The 17,268-nt window shown below is 48.6% G+C and overlaps 1 long non-coding RNA gene across 1 annotated transcript; it reads right to left on the bottom strand.

Annotated features, from left to right (window-relative positions):
• Positions 1 to 3,275: 3,275 nt before the first annotated feature.
• LOC111839960 (uncharacterized) lies at positions 3,276 to 15,631 on the bottom strand. The gene is made up of 3 exons (XR_002837239.1): positions 15,458 to 15,631; positions 14,292 to 14,389; positions 3,276 to 3,378 (listed from the first exon to the last, which is right to left on the bottom strand). It is a non-coding gene; the product is annotated as an uncharacterized lncRNA (long non-coding RNA).
• Positions 15,632 to 17,268: the final 1,637 nt, after the last annotated feature.

Genomic DNA, 17,268 nt, shown 5'->3' with positions numbered 1-17,268 from the left:
CGGGACACAGGGACGAGGAGCAAACGGACGAGGCCAAACAAGAACGGACGGGGGACAAAGGGGAGCCCGAGGGAGCCAAGGCGGGCGATGGACGGCGGCCGGAGGGGCCGCAGACGACAGGGAGGCAGGAGCAGGAGGGGACCACGACGGGGGCAAGGAGACAAGCCGAGGATCAGACGAAGGGGACGAGGAGGGAGTCGGAGGGGGCACTGGCGAAGGCAAGGAGGGGGGGGAAGCTGCAGCAAGCGACGGCGCAGGCACAGCTGGCAAAGGCGCCGTCCATTGACGCGCCGGAGCAGGGGAACCCGCAGGTGACCGACGAGGAGTCAGAGGTGGGACCGAGGCCAGGCGACGAGGCGTCGGAGGGGGACCTGCAGGCGACTGGCGACCTGGAGCCGCAGGACCCACAGGCACTCCCCGAGCCCCAGCCAAGGCAAGCGAGGGTGAGCCAGGGGGCAGGGCGTGCGGGACGCACACTCGTGCGTCAACTCTGTGGCAATAATGTTGGAAGTGTACCTTGCTAGCTGCAGGATTGGGATGGATTCTCCCTGGTATCTGGCGGGGGAAGAAGTAGTGGAGAAAGAGACAGCCCCCAATACCGTCGGCTTGTCCGTGGCTCTCCGGCTTCTTCTCTTCTTCCTATGGCTTGTTTTTGGGGTCTTGTGTAGTTCGGTCAGCGAGGCTACCGGCAGACTGCTGTCTTGAGCGACTTGCTGCTCATTCGCCACTGCTGCCCGACCCCGGAGCTGTCGCAAGTTAAGCCGTACCTCCTCGGCTAGGAATGTGTCTTTAGACGGGGAAATCCTTCGCAGGATATCCCCCGTATGGATCGCCAGGGCTCGAGCCTCGGGGTCCTCCTGGACCTCTGGCTGCTGTAGCCAGTATACAGCCTCACTCACTAGTGCGCTGTATTCTGCCTCCGTCAGTGGAGGCGTCTTGTTGTGGAGATCTGTCATTCTGTTACGCCGATGCGTAAGTGAACAAGCAGGAAGCGGGGAAGCAGACGAATGGAGCCGTAAATACGAGTAAATTGGGTTTATTCGGACGAACGGAGAACAGCACAGGACGTACGTTAATGACAGATCTGGGAAACAGCGGTAGACGTGGACTGATATACACTAAACAGACCAAAACTAACATCAAACAGCTGGGAACAATCAGGGTAGTACATGTGGGTAATCAGGGGGCGTGGCACACACGAGGATCGGACGAGCCGGGCATGACACCTGGGACCCGGACGCCCATTGTATTATATTATCGCAAGCAGCATCACTCGGACAAAAGGGGGAATTGGAGTACATATTGCCTGCGGGGGAAGGGGTGAGCCTGGCCAGCTTACCCCCTGCCTGCACGCAACACTAAGGCCCAATCCCATTTCTCCTCCCTTAGCCCTACCACTAGATTTCGAGGGCCCTCCCTTCCGAAGTTGACTTCACAGTCCGTAGCCACAAGGGGTAGGGCTTGAAATCTTTATCTAGGAATCGGGGCACCACTCACTTACGTCATCAGCAGTCGATACGTTTCACACCTGCGACTTTGCATTTGTTTGTAACAATGCAGGCTCAAGGTATGGCGTTGTCGACTGCGTGCATTTTAATCATCATACTCTGTTTGATGAAAACTCGCAGAAGACGTCTGTGACGCCTGCTAACGCTTGTGGATTTTTATGAGATATCGTTTAAAAACGACTCGTGTTTGTGTCAGCTAGAGTGCCTGGCTAAAGCTTTACCTGTCGCTTTACCTGTGTCACAATGTTCATAATATAATGTACCTAATTTTCATTGCTTAATGTATTTGGCATACTATTTCCTTTTATAAATGTGACTTTCTGTGTATGTACACAGCGACTAACATTAGAATAAACATTATTTTATGTACCGTTTAGCAAATGCTATCCAAACGCCGCATGCTTAAATATAGTGCATCGCGGTACAATATAATTTTTTTTTACCTCAACTTTTTTAAAAGTACATGTGCTATATGTCACGCCCACAGGGGCGGGGCCAGACAGGTGCACTGCATTAGAGAACAATTAACCCCTTTAAAAGAAGAACAAGCCCAAGAAGCACTCGCGAAGTATTGCACTTATGTCGCAAAGCTTTACTGAGCAATTCTCCTATCTTCTGTTTACGTGCCTGCCCTCGCCTTACCTGTCTGCCCCGTGTTCGTTCCTTACCTCTTTGCCTTCCTTCCTCAGTCCAGATCCCGTACCTGACCCACCTGTCCCGCGGAGCCCAGCTTCTCCTGTTCATCCCTCCCTGTGTGTTCCAGTCTTGTGCCTCTTCGTCGGACGGATCTTCCTGGTAATGACCTCTGCTTCTGGACTGCGACTACGAGTACTGCACGCCTCTCCCTGGCTTACCTGTCAAACTCCTCAAACGGGGCACTCGCCCCAGTCCCTCGCTCGCGATCCCATCAGGATGATTTCTCTCACGTGGAAATCAGAACGGTTCTGGATATGGCACACATCCATGTCTTCCGTTTGCATCCGGTGGCGTTCTGTGTCCAGTTTCTACTCTTCTGGTTAGTAGTCAGGTAAATTATTGGAAGGATTTTCATTCTAGTTCAGTACTCATGGGCAGCCAAGTACGCTGCTTCAGTCTCTCTAGATAGTCATGCCATGCCGCAGAGCGTGCAGCACTATTATGATCAGGCCGGCCTTCTCACGTATAATGGATGTCACACATGACGACTCAGCGCGTTCTACCTTCTGTATTATACTTGAGGAATAAGGGTCAGAATGCTCTCATGTTCTAAAAAGAAGTGGGGAGGGTTCTAAAAAGAAAGGGGGGGGGGGGGTTGTGGTGTTCTCTACCCATCAGTCCTCGTGAGCTACCTCTGCAATGGCCATGTAAACTGTCATGTGAACTCTAATTGTTAAATTTTTCTAATTGTCATGTTGCTTCAATATTCAATGAAATTCTGTAGGGGTGAGCATAGCCGAGTCAAAAAATCTGTATTTGTATATGTATACATTTATATGTATCATTTCATTGATGTTCATCGTGTTGTGTGGTGCTAATGGGCCCCTCTGGCTTTGTGGGTGGGGCCATGGTGAGCTCCGTTTGTCCCTTCTGTTCAGCGGCACCGCAGTTGTGAAAACTAGAAAGCGGGGTATGTACCTTACTCTTTTGGCAGCATTTAACTATATTTACACCGATCAGCCATAACATTAAAACCACCTGCCTAATATTATGAGCACCCCTCATACCACTGAAACAGCTCTGACCCGTCGAGGTATGGACTCCACAAGACCTCTGAAGATGTCCTGTGGTATCTGGCACCAAGGCATTAGCAGCAGATCCTGTAAAGTCCTCTAAGTTTTGAGGTGGGGTCTCCATGCATCGGACTTCTTTGTCCAACATATCGCATTGAGATCTGTGGAATATGGAGGTCAAGTCAACACCTTAAACTCTTTTTCATGCTCCTCAAACCATTCCTGAACAGTTTTTGAAGTGTGGCAGGCTGCATTATCCTGCTGGAAGAGGCCACTGCCATCATGGAATACTGTTACCATGAAGGGGTGTACTTGGTCTGCAACAATGTTTAGGTAGACGTTATGTCCATCCATCCATCCATTACCTACCGCTTGTCTGGGGTTCGGGTCGCGGGGGTAGCAGCTTCAGGAGAGATACCCAGACCTCCCTCTCCCCAGCTACCTCTACCAGCTCCTCGGGGAGGACACCAAGGCGTTCCCAGGCCAGCCGAGAGATATAATCCCTCCAGCGAGTCCTGGGTCTGCCCCGGGGCCTCCTCCCTGTAGGACATGCACGGAAAACCTCTCCGGGTAGCCGCCCAGGAGGCATCCAAACCAGATGTCCAAACCACTTCAACTGTCTCCTTTTGATGTGGAGAAGCAGCGGTTCTACTCTGAGGCCCTCCCGGATATCTGAACTTCTCACCCTATCCCTAAGGGAGAGCCCAGACACCCTGCAGAGAAACCTCATTTCGGCCACCTGTATTCGCAATCTCATTCTTTCGGTTATTACCCTTTGCTCATGACAATAGGTAAGGGTATGGACGAAGATGGACCAATAGATCGAGAGCTTTGCTTTCCGACTAACGGAAAGCAACGAACTGGTTAAGCCACGACGAACTGCTTAAGCACCTGCAAAACTGTAGACGCTGCTCCGATTCGTCTGTCCAGCTCCCGATCTTGCCTACCCTCACTCGTGAACAAGACCCTGAGATACTTGAACTCCTCCACTTGAGGCAGTACCTCTTCCCTGACTTGAAGAGGGCAATCCACCCATTTCTGGCTGAGAACCATGGTCTCGGGATTGGAGGTGCTAATCCTCATCCCCGCCGCTTTGCACTCGGCTGTGAACCGCCCCAGAGCACACTGGAGATCCCCAGCAGATGAAGCCAACAGGACGACATCGTCCGCAAAAAGCAGCGAGGCAATCCTGAGGCCACCAAACTGGACACCCTCAACACCCTGGCTGCGGCTAGAAATCCTGTCCATAAATATTATAAACAGGACCGATGACAAAGGGCAGCCCTGGCGGAGCCCAACCCGCACCGGGAACACGTCTGACTTATTACCGGCAATGCGGACCATGCTTCTGCTCCGTTCATACAGGGCCCGAATCGCCCACAACAGTGGACCCTGGACCCCATACTCCTGAAGCAACCCCCACAGAGCACCTCGGGGAATCTGGTCATAAGCCTTTTCCAAATCCACAAAACACATGTAGACTGCATAGGCAAACTCCCAGGCCCCCTCCAGGACCCTTGCAAGGGTATAAAGCTGGTCCAGTGTTCCATGGCCAGGACGAAAATCGCATTGTTCCTCCTGAATCCGAGATTCGACTATCGATCTCACCCTCCTCTCCAGTACCTCAGAATAGACTTTCCCAGGAAGGCTGAGAAGTGTGATCCCCCTGTAGTTGGAACACACCCTCCGGTCCCCTTTCTTAAATAAGGGGACCACCACCCCGGTCTGCCAATCCAGGGGCACTGTCCCTGACCTCCACACACTGTTGAGAAGGCGTGTCAGCCACAACAGCCCCACAACATCCAGAGCCTTTAGGTACTCCGGGCGGATCTTGTCCACCCCCGGGGCCCGGCCACCACGTAGCTCTTTAACCACCCTGGCCACCTCAGCCCCAGTGATAGGCAAGCCCCCCCCCAGCACCCTTGGGCTCTGTGCCCTCAGATGTCTCAAAGGCAGTGTGCGTAGATGTATCTGAGGCAGGGTTGAGGTTGTATTCCTTCCTGGGGGGTGATGTCCCCAGGTGAGGTCAACAGCACCCCCTCCCCACTATAAATAGTAGGAACCAGGAGCTGCTTCCCCCTCCTGATATTCTGGATGGTTTGCCAGAACCTTTTTGAGGCCGACCGAAAGTCACTTACCATGGCCTCACCGAACTCTTCCCACCCCTGTGTTTTTGCTTCTGCAACCGCCTGAGCCGCGTTCCACCTGGCCTGCCAGTACCCGTCAGCTGCCTCCTTGACAGCCCCCCTCACCTCTGGTGTCCACCATCAGGTATGGGGGTTATCGCCACGATTGGCACCGACCACCCTGCAGCCACAGCTCCGTATGGCCGCTTCCACAATGGACTCAATGTCCCCAACCTCTCCCGGTATGCAGTTGGAATTCTGCGGGAGGTGCGAGTTAAAGCTCAGGCGAACAGGAGCCTCTGCCAGATGTTCCCAGCAGACCCTCACTATGCGCTTTGGCCTACCAGCTCTGACTGGCTTCCTCCCCCGCCACCTGAGCCAACTCACCACCAGGTGGTGATCAGTTGACAGCTCTGCCCCTCTCTTTACCGTAGTGTCCAAGATGGAACGCCGCAGATCAGATAATACGATTATTAAATTGATCATCGACCTGTAGCCCCGAGCATGTTCGTACCATGTCCACTTATGGACACCCTTTTGCTCGAACATGGTGTTTGTTATGGACAAACCATGCATTGCACAGAAGTCCAATAACACAACACCACTCGGGTTCTGATCAGGGAGACCGTTCCTCCCAATCACCCCTCTCCAGGTCACACTGTCATTGCCCACGTGTTGAAGTCGCCCAGCAAAACGATGGAATCCCCTCGTGGCGCGCCAAATAGCATACCGCTAAGGGAATCCAAGAAGGCCAGGTACTCTGAACTGTCATTCGGTGCATAAGCGCAGATGACAGTCAGAGACCTATCCCCGACACGAAGGCGCAGGGAGACAGCCCTCTCGTTCACTGGGGAAAACTCCGTTGTTAATGCACCGAGCTGTGGGGCTACCAGTAGCCCCACCCCAGCCCGGCGTCGCTCACCTGCCGCAACTCCAGAAGAAAAGAGCGTCCAGCCCTTCTCTATGAGATTGGTTCCGGAACCCATGCTATGCGTTAAGGTGAGCCCGACTATATCTAGTCGATATCTCTCAACCTCACGCACAAGCTCAGGCTCCTTCCCCACCAGTGAGGTGACATTCCATGTCCCGAAAGCCAGTTTTGTCAGCCGGGGATCGGACCGCCAGGGCCTCCCTTGGCCGCCACCCGATCCACAATGCACCGAACCCCTGACATTCCCCTTGCGGGTGGTGGGCCCACCTGGGGACAGTCCCGCATGCCTCTTTCGGGCCAAGGCCCGGCCACCAGGCACTCGCCAATGGGCCCCTCCCCCAGGCCTGGCTCCAGGGTGGGGCCCCGGTGACCCTAGTCCGGGTGAGGGAAACCACCATTTTGCTGAAACTGCGGAGACTCTGCAAGTGGATTCCTTACACAACTAAGTGAAACAAAACCAGATGGTTTAGACGATATGTGTCAAAGTAAAATCCACAAGAATGCCGGAACCCAAGGTTTCCCAGCAGAACATTGCCCAGAGCATCACACTGCTTTTGTCGGCTTGCCTTTTTCCCATAGTGCATCCTGGTGCCATCCTGACGCACATGTACCTGACCGTCCACATGATGTAACAGAAAACGTGACTCATCAGATCAGGCCACCTTATTTACTTCACCAGTCAGTACATTAAATGTTATGGCTGATCAATGTATATTTTCTTAATTAACAAGTGTTTTTTGGATTGTATATTTCAGAAACTTTCCATTTTTACAAGAGTGACGATATACAAATATATGAAGGTAAAAGTTGCTTATATGGGTAAAATATAAAAAATAAAATATTCAGACCTTAATCTGTTTTTATTTTAACTTTTCTTGCATGATAAACATGTACTTTTTGTTAGGGTTAGGGTTAGGGTTAGGGTCTAGTGTTCGTGTGTGGTGAAGCTGTGTTGTGGAAACATTCACATATGATTTATGTCTGGTTTTGTTTCACTTAGTTGTGTAAGGAATCCACTTGCAGAGTCTCCGCAGTTTCAGCAAAATGGTGGTTTATTGAACAGTAAAAAACAATATAATGCAATACAGTGTAGACATACACCGGGTACTGAAAGGCTGCTCAAATACAAATTAAGGGCAGTTATTCACCTCCCTTTATACCCCAAAAGACCCTCCCCAACAAGGTGCTGTGTGTAGGTATTGTGAGTGAATTTACATATAAAGAGTGACCCCCTGGCCTGTGAGGAGCCTGGGGCAGGGATGGGGCAGGACAGGGTGGAGACTTTCTGATCATTGTAATTCAGTTATCTTCCTTATCACCCTAGTGGTGCCGACCAGAACCCCCATTCTCTCCCTGACTTCCCCTATGATCATAAATTGCTAACACTGTCTGTATCCAAATAATCAACCAAGAACCTTGGGGCATCTTTACTGCTTTTCCTTACAGTTTTGAACGACGTAATGACACGCTCATATTAACTGATGCTGCTCTATGCGCAGCACGTCATGTACTGTATGAGTTACTTACAAATGTAATGCTTTGTAAAGTGCATTGTAAGAATATCATAATAAATAAATATTCATTTATTTTATATAAATAAAAGACATGTGAGAACCTGAAAGTTGGTGTCCGCGCATATGCTGCGGCTGTTGTGGGGTCATTCACATACAAAAGACCTTCCCTGTGGTAAATGCTGTACAACGGCGGAGGAAGATAGAAGAGCGTTACACCTGCATTTGACGCCGCACACGATGATTCATAGCTGTGCAATCACCTAACCACTCCCAAAGACCACCTGCCTGTCACGGGCTATGAATTAATCGCATAGGGTAGGGGCCACACAGCCCCAGGCAGATGCATATCAGCAATCTATTTATGGCAAATTTGGTTCTAAGATAATATCCTCCCGTATTCCGGTTCTGCGTCATAGGGGAAGTGGGGAAATGGCACATTACTGCTGTGTGTGTGCGTCACCAGGAGCAGCGCGCACCTGCGTCAGGCTTCAGGCCGGGGGTTTCTGATTGGATGGCAGGATGATGTCAGAGCTGCTGCTATTCAGGGCTCATGATCACCCCCTCCCCAACCCCCCAGGGAGCCAGAGCACGTTCACAACCATCATCTGCTATAAAGATGTGTCGCCATGGTGACGAATGGTGACAAAGAACATTGCTAAACCTTATTTGTATTGGTGAAGGAGTAGATACTATGCATTTTTGTCCACCCTATGAACTCGACTTGTATGAAGAACATATGATGAGGGAAGATGGACAGAAAGAAAACAGCCGTGAACCCAAGATTGGTGGAGGAAACATTAGTAGCCTAAAATGATAATGATACCACACTTATAACAGAAAATAAAGAACAACAAAACAACAAAGAAACATTCAAGTGCCCTCCAGCATTAAAACAATATTGTAAAATGCCAGTGTGGGGTTTGGAGTCATCAGTCAATGTGTGCAATTGGGGTGGAAATCCTGGGGTGGGGTAAAGTCATTTGACGAACATTTGAATTCCTTCAGTTCACCTGTGCCCTAGGTATGAAGACCCATGAGCAGAGCACTTTATTTACCAAAGGCATGTTCACAATGCCTCGTCCTGTGGGCAGACAGAGACCAGCAGGAAATGACCTGCCATTCCCTAGCTGATGGAGAAGAGCAGATTCTATCTGTCAGGGCTGACTGTGGCAAAAACAGAATGCAAAAACTCAGTCATAAAAGGCTGATTAATCAGAAAATCAGAACAGGGCAGCATAATAGCAGAATTAGAATTCGAATTGTAAAGTTGATAAATCAGCAGTAGGTCAGACACCAAATAGTAACTTATTGTCAGAATAATACAGGAGAAATGCTCAGTATGGAGTGAAATCACAATAGCTCACAATGAACTGACAACAACACCCAGTATTTAACTCATTATACAGGAAATGCTCAACAGGAAAATTTAATAAACTGCTGAGGATGGTCAGGGAAGGGTGACTAGTTATGTCGAAGATTCGGGCTGGATCCTGGACATGGACTGGTTTGGAGTCCTGACAGCAGAGTACAGATGCAGTATTTAAAGTATCATCCTGTGTTCCTTTATATTTACACAGTAGTGGCCAAATAATGAATGTTATCTCTATTTATTTATTATATTATGCTAACCATACACTCTAAATTGCCCATAGGTGTGACTGCGAGTGTGTGTGTGGCTGTTTGTCTGTGTTGGCCCTTTGGTGGACTGGCGACCTGCCCAGGAAGTACCCCGCCTCTCGCTTGAAGATGCTGGGATTGGCTCCAGCTTCCCCGCGACCCAGATGGATTAAGCGGTATAGATAATGGATGGATGGATGGATGGATGCTAATCATACTTTTTTTTTTTTTTTTACAAACCTAGCTTATAATTTCTTTTAATTGAAAGGCTCTGTTTGATGTATATTAAATTCTGATATAATATAAAAAAGAGTACAAATTTGTACCTTTGCTTGTCACCGGGGCTGTACCCTCAAGGGTCTGCCAATTGTACCCTAGCTATAGGTAAATGTACCTTTGAAGGTACAGAAATGTACTCCAAGGAACATTTTTGTACCATTAGGGGTACATTGATGTTGTTTGCACCTTGGGGATGTTCTTCAGGATCCATTTCTGTACCTTAAAAGGTACATTTAACTACAGCTAGGGAACAATTGGCAGAACCTTCAGGGTACAGTCCCAGTGAAAAGCAGAGGTACAAACTGGTACTCTTCTTCTGACAGTGTAGATTCTGTCCAGTTTTTTGCAGGAGCAATATAGTGCATTTTATATTATAATACATATTGTATTTTCCCAGTTGTACTTATGGCTCATTTACACTAGAGGGCAGCACATACACGTGAGCAGTTGATTCAAAGATTAAGTACAATGGAACGAAGTAAAACTTCGTGTATATGATCCCTGACGTGGTATAAAAATGTATACAAAATAGATTATTAACTAATCAGATTTCAATAACATCTAATGATTTTTAGAATAATTACCATAACAAACATTCATATTTTATTTATTTTAAATATGTATGTGATTCATATGCTAGGCCATAAATTTATTGATCTAATTTGTGTTAAATATTAATGCTTAATAGTTAAACTGTTTAGTGTCTGTAACTAATATAATATTTTAAGTATTGTGTTCATATTATTTCCAATGGGCTCACCACCCGTAGGAGGGGCCATAGGGGTCGGGTGCATTGTGAGCTGGGCAGTGGCCAAAGGCGGGGACCTTGGCGGTCCGATCCTCGGCTGCAGAAGCTAGCTCTTGGGACATGGAATGTCACCTCTCTGATGGGGAAGGAGCCTGAGCTGGTGCGCGAGGTTGTGAAATTCCGGCTAGATATAGTCGGGCTCACCTCGACGCACGGCTTGGGCTCTGGAACCAGTCTCCTTGAAGGGGGTTGGACCCTTTTCCACTCTGGAGTTGCCTGCGGGGAGAGGCGCCGAGCGGGGGTGGGCATACTTATTGCCCCCTGGCTGGGCGCCTGTACATTGGGGTTTACCGCGGTGGACAAGAGGGTAGCCTCCCTTCGCCTTCGGGTGGGGGGACGGGTTCTGACTGTTGTTTGCGCTTATGCACCGAGCGGCAGTTCAGAGTACCCACCCTTTTTAGAGTCTCTGGAAGGGGTGTTGGAGAGCATTCCTTCTGGGGACTCTCTTGTTCTGCTAGGGGACTTCAATGCTCACGTGGGCAATGACAGTGAGACCTGGAGTGGCGTGATTGGGAGGAACGGCCCCCCCGATCTGAACCCGAGTGGTGTTCTGTTGTTGGACTTCTGTGCTCGTCACGGATTGTCCATAATGAACACCATGTTCAGGCATAAGGGTGTTCATATGTGCACTTGGCACCAGGACACCCTAGGCCGCAGTTCGATGATCGACTTTGTAGTCGTGTCGTCGGACCTGCGGCCGCATGTCTTGGACACTCGGGTGAAGAGAGGGGCGGAGCTGTCAACTGATCACTACCTGGTGGTGGGTTGGCTCCGCTGGTGGGGGAGGAGGCCGGCCAGGCCTGGCAGGCCCAAGCGTATAGTGAGGGTCTGCTGGGAACGTCTGGCTGAATCCCCTGTCAGGAGGAGTTTCAACTCCTACCTCCGGCAGAACTTTTCCCATGTCCCGGGGGAGGCGGGGGACATTGAGTCCGAATGGGCCATGTTCCGTGCCTCCATTGTGGAGGCGGCTGACCGGAGCTGTGGCCGTAAGGTAGTCGGTGCCTGTCGCGGCGGCAATCCGCGAACCCGCTGGTGGACACCAGTGGTGAGGGATGCCGTCAAGCTGAAGAAGGAGTCCTATCGGGCCTATTTAGCCTGTGGGACTCCAGAGGCAGCTGACGGGTACCGGCAGGCCAAGCGGGATGCGGCTTCGGCGGTCGCTGAGGCAAAAACTCGGGTTTGGGAGGAGTTTGGTGAGGCCATGGAAAACGACTTCCGGACGGCTTCGAGGCGATTCTGGTCCACCATCCGGCGGCTCCGGGTGGGAAAGCGGTGCAACATCAACACTGTTTATGGTGGGGATGGGGTGCTGCTGACCCCGTTTTGGGTCGGTGGAAGGAATACTTCGAAGACCTCCTCAATCCCACCGACACGCCTTCCAATGTGGAAGCAGAGTATGGGGACTTGGGTGTGGACTCCCCTATCTCGGGGGCGGAGGTCGCTGAGGTGGTTAAAAAGCTCCTCGGTGGCCGAGCCCCGGGGTTGGATGAGATCCGCCCAGAGTTCCTGAAGGCTCTGGATGCTGTAGGGCAGTCTTGGTTGACACGCATCTGCAGCATCGCGTGGACATTGGGCGCAGTGCCTCTGGACTGGCAGACCGGGGTGGTGGTCCCCCTCTTCAAGAAAGGGGACCAGAGGGTGTGCTCCAACTATAGGGGGATCACACTCCTCAGCCTCCCTGGTAAGGTCTATTCGGGGGTTCTGGAGAGGAGGGTCCGCCGGATTGTCGAACCTCGGATTCAGGAGGAGCAGTGTGGTTTTCGCCCCGGCCGTGGAACAGTGGACCAGCTCTATACTCTCCGCAGGGTTCTGGAGGGTTCATGGGAGTTTGCCCAACCAGTCTACATGTGTTTTGTGGACTTGGAGAAGGCATTCGACCGTGTCCCTCGGGCAGTCCTGTGGGGGGTGCTCCGGGAGTATGGGGTGCCGGGCTTCCTTTTAAGGGCTGTTCGGTCCCTGTATGACCGGTGCCAGAGTCTGGTCCGCATGAGCGGCAATAAGTCGGACTTGTTTCCGGTGAGGGTTGGACTCCGTCAGGGCTGTCCTTTGTCACCGATTCTGTTCATAACTTTTATGGACAGAATTTCTAGGCGCAGCCAGGGCGTTGAGGGTGTCCGGTTTGGTGACCTCAGGATTAGGTCTCTGCTTTTTGCAGATGATGTGGTCCTGTTGGCCTCATCAGACCGTGACCTTCGGCTCTCGCTGGGACAGTTCGCAGCCGAGTGTGAAGCGGCTGGGATGAGAATCAGCACCTCCAAATCCGAGACCATGGTCCTCAGCCGGAAAAGGGTAGAATGCTCTCTCCGGGTCGGGGATGGGATCCTTCCCCAAGTGGAGGAGTTTAAGTATCTCGGGGTCTTGTTCACGAGTGGGGGGACGATGGAGCGCGAGGTCAACAGGCGGATCGGTGCGGCGTCCGCAGTGATGCGGGCGCTGCATCGGTCTGTCATGGTGAAGAAGGAGCTGAGCCAAAAGGCGAAGCTCTCGATTTACCAGTCGATCTACGTTCCTACCCTCACCTATGGTCACGAGCTGTGGGTAGTGACCGAAAGTGAGTGCAAGCGGCCGAAATGAGTTTCCTCCGCAGGGTGGCTGGGCTCTCCCTTAGAGATAGGGTGAGGAGCTCGGTCATTCGGGAGGGACTCAGAGTAGAGCCGCTGCTCCTCCGCATTGAGAGGAGTCAGATGAGGTGGCTCGGGCATCTGATTAGGATGCCTCCTGGGCGCCTCCCTGGTGAGGTGTTCCGGGCATGTCCCACTGGGAGGAGGCCCCGGGGAAGACCCAGGACACGCTGGAGGGACTATGTCTCTCGGCTGGCCTGGGAACGCCTCGGGATTCCCCCAGAGGAGCTGGAGGAAGTGCCCGGGGAGAGGGAAGTCTGGGTTTCCCTGCTGAGACTGCTGCCCCCGCGACCCGACCTCGGATAAGCGGGAGAAAATGGATGGATGGATGGATGTTCATATTATGTTTTTTGGTATTATTTAGTGGGGTCCAGGTCTTTTCACAATTTAACTTTGAATTTCAATCTGAAGACTACTTCAGGTACAGCTAACAGTGTTCAGAGAGCTGTAAGATGAGAAATGTATGCTTTACATGTAGTTCTGAATACAGGGATACTGTATTCTGGTTTGTTGTCTAGGTAACATGAAGTACCATCTATGAAGAAGAACCAGGGCATGTACCTTATAATTAGCTACATTCTATGTTGTGTTGTCTTCCTGTTTTCCATGTGATAGCATTATGCTTGCCGTCAAACCATCATGAACCTCAGATATGCATTACAGCCCCCGTACAGCCCCTGTACTCATAACAAAATGCATTTACTAGACAAAGATGATGTGTCACATTGTACTTTATGTCTTGGTGGTTAAATGCAGTACTGCTCATGTAATCTAGACACGAATATGTCATACTTACATAAAGAAGCATAATTATCATGAATTGATTTTTGCTGCACTGATAGTAGAAGCATGATTAAAGACTGATATTTTACATGCACAGAAGAATCACATGCAGATAAATCAGTCGCCTTGGTATCGTCACCAGGAAATATTGACAGGGAGTATTGGTGCTTCGCAGCTTGGTCATGAAGCATATGGTCTATAGCAGGGTTTCTCAACCCGGTCCTCGGGGACCACCAGACGGTCCACATTTTTGCTCTCTCCCAATTCCCTGCCAATTGGGAGAGAGCAAAAACGTGGACCGTCTGGTGGTCCCCGAGGACTGGGTTGAGAAACCTTGGTCTATAGAACAGCATTACTTTGATCGTCCAGCACTTTTCAAGGACATAATGTCATACCAAGTATCCGGTGTATTTCTCTAGCAAGTAGGGCTTGATGAAGGCTGGCAGTCTGACAGAAACACAGTACTGAAGTTGCATCGCCATGCATTCATGATCTGTAGCAAGAACAACAAAACAAAATTCATCAGACTCAAACATGACACCAGATCATATTAGTTTTGGTAAGCTGTTCCTTGTTGTCTGAATTGTGAGGTGCATGTTGAGTAAGTTACATTGAAGATTTACCTGCTTTTCTGAATTGATCATGAAATTTAAAACAGAAAATTGCAAGAAAAGGGTCAGTGCTCCTGGTCACCCCCTCTATCCCACACACAAGAGAATTTTAAAGAAGTCTAAGTTAATTACAGCTGAGTAGAGCTGTTGCACCAGCTCTGAGTCACAAGACACTTCTTATTGTATGTGTACCTCTGTATACTACAATGGCAATAAAGGTGAATTGTCCCAAAGCACACCCCTCCTCCAAAAAATCTGTGCCCTTCCTCATCTGACCGAATGATTTTCTTAACATTTGAGCACGAGAAACAGGAAGAACATAAACAAAAAAGGAACACTTTCTCAATGAATCTCAGTCTAAGGATCAATAGATATGAGGCATCAAATGACTTGAACTGAATGCAGAGGAATGGGATCCATTACACAAATTTAATCAATGACAATCTCATGCAGTCATTATTGGTTCCTTGAAACCGCCATTGTTTCCCTGGGGTTCCATTCACCCAGCTCACTTCTATGGATATTCCAAGAAAATGCTCCTGAAATTCACTACGCTCAAAGAAATCTGGAGCATTGCAAAGTGGGGATGTACTGCGGAGGTGTACTGCATTTCTGGTAAGTGTTTGGGATACTAAATTTAGCAGCAAAATTTTGGTGACATATTTCAAGAGCAAATTTCCAAAACTCACTCGGTCCATATTTTGTGGTTTTTGAAATAAGACCGCCAATGACCTTTAAATGATTTGCACATCATGTGACAATATTTTAAACTAAAACTCATTCAGTTATCATGTAATCCAAAGATGAGCTTTTTGTTAAATTTCCTAAACTCATTAAGCCCACAGAAATGTTCACGAAAAACACATCCCATTGTCTGAATGATTTTTGGAAATTTGTTCTTCATTTGATAACATTATTGTACAGCAACAGTATTACGATACCTGTCTTACCTGGCATTCGTCAAGCTGTTACATCATAGTAGGATGAGACAAGCTTTCTTAATTACTACATCTGGGTAGTTCATGACAAATACCAGATCATATTAAAGGCATGTAGAACAAAGGGTGAGCAGCCGAGATGAATAAATGACAGAAAGGCAGATACTGGGAGAGTCTGAATCTGGGTGTAGGATAGAATGCCTAGGTAGGGCATAGTTACTGGGGCTGAAAAGCAAAACAGCAGAAAAAGAGAGAAAAGAGAAGAGGGACTTTTCTTGGTCAGTGTAGATGAATATGGTCTTTGTGAATGCGGCATATGGCCTGATTGCATAGACCAGGCGGAGAGAGGAGAGAGGAGCTGGACAGACGGACAAACAGCCTCTGTCTTTGTGAGATGCATTCCTGATGTATGATCCTATCTCCGAGTAAAATGCTGGACGCTGAGACATGGGACCATGGTTCACTCATGTATGGGTCGCCGTGTGTTCTGTGACATACTGATTAGGCATAATTTGTCAAAAAAGTGGCTGGTGGTGAAATCTAACAAATACATGGAATGGCTGGAGTGTCCCGTGGACTGTGTGTGGAGACTGAGGCCGTGTTCAACTAGCCATCCCACTGCTTAGAGAACCGTAAAAGTTATTGCTGATTTTTTTTTTACATTTGTATATGTGCTAACATTAAATAATGTTTTTTTTTTGTTCCTTTTTAAATAAATAGACACTTACTACTCCAATAAATATTTTAAAATGAAAATTTCCTTGGTGCGAAACATTGTTGTTAGGGGTATTTATAGATTTTTCATTCCTAATAATGGACCATCGAAAAAAAAAAATGTTTCCAATATGCAAAGCAAGCAGAATGAAAATGGCTCAATGAAATAATGCGCTGCATTGAGTAAGTTACAATATGCACATGATATTGGTATGGCTCAAAAAAGGTTGGAATGATTAGTTTTTAGTTCATTATTGGTGTGCTGGCCTTGTCTAGTTTTTAAATTCATTAGATATGTGAGTAATGAGAGATATTACTATATTATCTATTATAATCTTCCTGCTGTATCTATTATCTATTATATATTATCCCACTCCAAACTTATTGATGGCCAAATTTAAACTTGTTCACACAGAAAATGCTTTCAATGCTTGCCAGCTTTGGCACAATGTATCTCTTTGTCTAACAGGCAGTATAACAACTTCAGTATAACTTGGAGGGTGTCACACGCCACTTGTGTTCCTCATTTTGTCACTGTTGTTTTGAAAAATGTTTCTGGGAAAGAGTCACTCTAGGAAACACTGCTGTGGTTGAAACGGGGAATTCATGGGAGTTGAACTAGATGTCGGGGAGTCCCGCTAGCAAAAAAATACAAATATAATACTGAAAAGATCTGCTGAAGTCTTACACTCATTGTGACAAAGGTGCCCATTGTCATATTCAGATGTAGTAAGATACTAAGGTAGAAACTAAGCCTAAACTGACTCAATATAGCACACAGCAGTGTCACCAACCTGACTAATAAATCACATAAATTACCCATTCAAAGAGTATGGAAAGGCATAGAATGTTCACCAAATATAAAGTGCCGATTTTGAAATTTGACAAATTTAGCCAAGAAAATGATGGATATGAAATAGCTTAGTCACCATGGTCATGGGTAACATACAGATTACTTGATTTGGCTGGAGGAATGAGGGCTGGACTAAGTCAATAATGTAATCCAATGACACCGGCAGCCAAAGTATGTTGCCAGCTACAGCATTCCCAGAGCTTTCCTGTCTCTGTTTAGTTTGGATCCCTCAGTGGATCTCTCTCTCTCTCTCTCT

Source organism: Paramormyrops kingsleyae, chromosome 3, assembly GCF_048594095.1.
Source record: "Paramormyrops kingsleyae isolate MSU_618 chromosome 3, PKINGS_0.4, whole genome shotgun sequence".
In the NCBI taxonomy this organism is placed as follows: Eukaryota; Metazoa; Chordata; class Actinopteri; order Osteoglossiformes; family Mormyridae; genus Paramormyrops; species Paramormyrops kingsleyae.
This window is presented reverse-complemented; position numbering and strand designations above follow the sequence as displayed.